Here is a 5,087-nt window from a genome sequence, read left to right on the forward strand (position 1 = left end):
TGACTCAGCATCATAGCCCAGGCAAACTCATTCAACAAACATATAGCAACCAAATTTAAGCAGTCTTATCTTACTTCTCCAGAAGTTTCAGAAATTGTCCCTTTTAAAGTACAAACATCCACAAAAACTGAGAAGATGACAACCGAAAAATAATTTTCCATAACAGAGATGTGATACTGCCAACTACTTGTCAAATGACAATTGCTGCTTTAAGCTTTGCCCCAACAGATGGTTCATGTCACATGGGTGAAAAGGCCATCAAAGCACAAAGTTCGACCTGTTTTGGCAGAGTATCAGGATGAACAATTAACCCGAAGGCCAGGATGCATGCTGTATATTGAACTGCATGTCCTACAGGAAGAGAGGGAAGATAAAAGCAGTTGGGAAGGCTGAGGGTATCAACTACAGGCACCCACGTTTTGATGAGCAAATGGGCTTTATTACGAAGGCTGGGCCTTGGTATAGCTACAGTTACTAAATGAAATGCCTTGGGAACTAGATGGATGGAAATAAATCTATGAGCCCAAGAGACCATTCCCTAAGGTTACAGACTGGTTAACATGATAATGCTTTGGCCTCCAAACACAACTGGGAGACTCAAGACCAACGGCTCAATTTGGATTGCTTCAGTTAACAAAATAAAGAATGACGACAGGAAGTCCATGGTGGTCTCCCAACTCCCTGGAGGGACACACAGAGAAGAAAAAGTTGATTACAGGCAGGTTATAACCACAGAATCTGTTAGGATTAAATGGGTCCTCCATGTAGCCCTAGTCTAACCACCTTATCTTATCGAAGATGAACTGACTCCACCCAGGGAGCTCCTTTTCATCTGTCAGAACCCATATCAAACAACAGTTCTTCTGCAAAGCCTTCCATGCTTCCATTTGGTGGCTTCCTTCTTTGTTATTTTCTAATCTGAAGTGTCAGCTCCATAATTTCAGAAGCTCAAGCAGACAGAAGGTCCTCCATAGTGTTTCTTGAATGGACAAGTGAGAAATGACATGTGTAATTTCACAGAGCAAGACATGGGCCAGTCGTCCTGAGCTCCAACCCAGACAATTTAGTCAGGCTTCAAGGCAGGTTCCCAAGTTTGAAAGCACCCTGCAAAAAGTAAAAGATAAAAAAAATTTAAACATTAAAAAAAAAGAATAATAAAATGAACCACCATATACTCATTACTAATATTCAACCTTGTTTCCATCTATACCTTCACCTACTTTCCTTACTGCTACATAAAACTATTTAGATCTTTTTTTTTTTTTTAATAAATTTATTTATTTTTGGCTGTGTTGGGTCTTCGTTGCTTTCTCTAGTTGCAGTGAGCGGCGGCTGCTCTTCACTGTGGTGCGCAGGCTTCTCATTGCAGTGGCTTCTCTTGTTGCGGAACATGGGCTCTAGCCGCGCAGGCTTCAGTAGTTGTGGCACACGAGCTCAGTTGCTCTGCGGCATGTGGGATCTTCCCGGACCAGGGATCGAACCTGTGTCCCCTGCATTGGCAGGCGGATTCTTAACCACTGCGCCACCAGGGAAGTCCTACATAAAACTATTTAGAAATAAAATCTAGATATCATATCATCTGTAAATATTTTAGCACATATTTCCAAAATACATTGAAAATGTTAAAATATTTTTTAAATACTTAAAAATGTAACCATAATATTATCATTCTGAAATAATGTAATAATACTTTTTAAATATCAAATACCACACTGGTGTTCAAATTTACAAGTGTCCTGTGAATGTCACTTTTTTCTTTTTACCATTTCTTTGATTTAGAATCTAAACGCAATATTTTCCTTGCAATTAATTATTAAAGAACTGAGGCATTTGTAGTTTCACAAGATGTGGATAGTTTTGATTATGTTCCCGTAGTGTTGTGGATCCAGATGAGGCTTGATCAGATGCAGCTTTGATTTGTGGCGGGGCAGGGCTGTAAGGAGTGTCAAGACGACTTCAGAGTTTGTGTTTTGAGTTTTTCCATTAGCACATCGTGTGGGTTCTCTCTTTTCAAGACTTAGTAGCCATAGCTGATCACGCCTAGATCCATTAATTCATTAGGAATACAAAATGGTGATGTTCTATCTATCATTCTTTCTTCATTTATTAGCTGGAAATACTTTTACAAGGGGAAATTTCCCCTCATCTACCATCTGGCCACCCAAGCCCAATTTTAAAACAATTTAACCAAGACCATGTTTTCTCTCAACTTAGAATCCTCTGCAGGAGGATGAACAGCTTTAAGCAAACCTTCATTTATTCTTTATTTTTTAGTCAAGAGTTAACTGAAAGACGGTGGGCCTGACGGCTGCAGAAAAGACCATCTCACTTGGTTCTGAGGACCTGCCTGCCCTGAGATTTTCTTTAGAAGCATTGCTCCCGGGTTTGTTCTAAAGGTCTACCCCTTTCTCTTTGAAAATGTTTTCTCCTGTAATTAAGGGAGTTTCTAATTTAGGGAACCGATAAAAATTCATCAAGCTTATATTTTAAAAAAGTCATAATCCTGAAGCTGCAAAGATCTGGCTCCAGGGAAATCCTGAATTGAGGAAAGATGCTAATCAGGACAGAATTTAAGACAATAGTTTATAATCTTTCATCCCCAGAACCGAGACTATCCCAAGGAAATGCCAAGTAAAAAAGTAAAATCGGCGATTGATTTTGCATTTTGAGAAACTGACCAAGCTTTTTGATCAAATGCTGATTGCAAGTCTGACTCAAGGTTAAGCAGATAAAAGAATCCTTCAGGGTACCCCCGCTTTCGGTGCCAGCATGCTACGATTTTGAAAAACCAGACTCTGGCAATCAGAGACCTCACTTGTTCCACCACCGCAGAGGAAATGAAGGATGCTTCGCCTCCAGTTCCTGGCTCCTGTTGAATGCCCTCGGGTTCCTGCTGGCGCCAGGCTGGGAGGGAGAGTGGTCCCTGTCTTACTGTCTGCAGTGGTTAAACGGAATCTCTACTCCTGGATTGAGGAAAGAAAGGCATCTTCCTCATTAATTTCGTGAGGCCGGGGGCCGTCGCGGGGATCCAGCTCGGTCCACCCCCTGGGGAAGCTGTCGGGGCAGCGGGCGCCCAGGCCTTCCTAGCCCCTCTTGTCTACTCCAGACCCCCAGGACTCAGGGCCTGGGAAAAATCCCGGCCTCTGTCGGGTCTCTCCCCGTAGGCTTTCCCTTGGCTTCCTCGTGGTTTGCTAACTCTTGGTGCGGCCTTGGGACAGTCTGTGCCTCCGTTTTCCCAGCTGTAAAGTAATAAGGTTAGACTGGACCCTTGATTCCCAGAATCACCCAGGAAGCTTTTCCAAAACCGTCTGCCAGGGTGGCCCTGGGGACTCACCGGATCGGAAAGAGGGGCCCCGGGGATCGCGGCCCGGGCTGGATCCCAGGACCCGGGCTCTCCCGCCTCTCCAACCGCTCCACCCACCGGCCTGCTCTTGCCCTCGGCCCGGGCGGGTTCCGGGAGGCTGGGGAGGGCGGACCCGGCTGGGCAGCCCCACCGGAAAGACTCGTTTTAGCCGGAGCAGGCGGAGGCTGGGCGGAAACAGACTTGTCGCGCCCCCCTCGGGCCCTCCGGGTCCCCTGCCCCCAGCGCAGCCCCGCCGGACAAACGCCGGCCCGCAGCTGGGCAGCCCTGGGGTCACCCCTCCCACGCCGGTCGCGCCCCCCAGGCCACACCTGGGCTCCGCCTCGGGCCCCAGGGCTCTGACTCCGCGGAGCTTCAATGGGGGAGGGGAGACCAAGAAGGGGGAGGGCGCGACCCGAGAGGGGCCCCGTTGCCAAGAAACCGACCCCGCCTCGGGCTCTGGCCGCGAGCAGCCGCGGCGCAGCTGCTTCTTCCCCCTCCCCCCACGTCATCTCGAGCAGCCCTGTAAGCCGCAGTGCTCAGGCGACCCCAGGCGGAGACCGGAACCTCGGACGGCGGCTCTGCGGGTGAAAGCCCGCGGGCACGCCAGCCGACGACCCCAGGCCCGCCCGCCCCGCGTGGGCCGCGAGCGCCGCGCCTCTGGACCCCGGGTGGGGCCGTCCAGCCGGCCCAATCACTCCACCTCCGTGGGCCGCAGCCTCCAAATGGGGCGCTCGGGCTGAGCTGTGTGGCGGCGAGACTCAGGCCCATAAGGAAGGCCCGGCTGAGTACGGGCGGGTCTGGGGTTAGCGGCTCAGGTCATCTGGTCAGCTGGCGCGCGCAGGGCCTCCAGCTCCGCCCCGGGGGTGTCAGGGCACGAGGGAGGCCGGCCCCGCCCAGGCTGCAGCCCTGCTGAGCACGGACAAAGCACTGCCTCCTCTCGGGGCCTCTTCTCTGCCTTTCCTGCTGGGGAAGATCGGCACCCCCAGGTCTCTGCCACAGCCTCCCTAGGGATACAACGATGCACGGCATGGGACATCCAGGCGTTTTACAGGCCCTCTGTGAGAACGGAAACCTAGACAGAAAACAGCCCTTTCTGGGAAAGCGCTCAGGTGACCAAGAGCGCACATCGACGACCGGCTCACATCCCTGCTCGCCACTCAAAAGCTTTCTGGGAATTTATGCCAGGCGAGGAGTGCAGATCGAGAAGTACGACTACCCGGAAAATGCCCACAGTAACCGCGGGCCTCTAAGAGCAAGTGCTGCTTAATTGTCAGGCTTGGTTTAGACGGAAACCAGTCTGGAGACCAGTTAAGAGAAATGCCAAGTCCAAAGCCCCAGACTTGAGAGCCAGATCTGTCCTGTCCCGTAATCCTGTGTGACTTGGTCAATATATTTAAAGTCTCTGAGCCTCACAGTGTTCTCATGTCTAAAAAGAGCCTCCCCTACCTTACCTTCAGAGTACAGCTAGAACAAGTGGAGACAGCAAACATGACAACTCACTGCTACCAGTTTTCTTAGCACCTGGAAAAGAATGTACAACTGCCAAGATTGCTGGGAGGGAGACAATCCCATCCCTGAAGGAAGAGAACTTAAATAAGAACTTTATTTTTCCTTCTATAAAAGTACAATTCCATACTGGAGAAGTGTAAAAATCAAGGAGTCGTTAGAAGCCATTTACTGGGTTTTAACTTTCTCTTTTTATCAAAGAAATGGATGGAGGTTGGACAGGAATGCTGGTGCTCTA

General features: G+C 49.5%; 1 long non-coding RNA gene across 2 annotated transcripts; it reads right to left on the reverse strand.

The window, feature by feature from the left end:
• Positions 1-417: 417 nt before the first annotated feature.
• Positions 418-4,776, reverse strand: LOC309616224. Of its 2 annotated transcripts, XR_014237359.1 has the most exons (3): positions 4,044-4,776; positions 3,335-3,480; positions 418-1,104 (listed from the first exon to the last, which is right to left on the reverse strand). It is a non-coding gene; the product is annotated as an uncharacterized lncRNA (long non-coding RNA). The 2 variants fall into 2 exon arrangements; XR_014237360.1 differs by lacking the exon at positions 4,044-4,776 and having other exon boundaries at positions 3,335-3,655.
• Positions 4,777-5,087: the final 311 nt, after the last annotated feature.

Source organism: Balaenoptera borealis (assembly GCF_965194805.1).
Source record: "Balaenoptera borealis genome assembly, chromosome: 19".
NCBI lineage: Eukaryota > Metazoa > Chordata > Mammalia > Artiodactyla > Balaenopteridae > Balaenoptera > Balaenoptera borealis.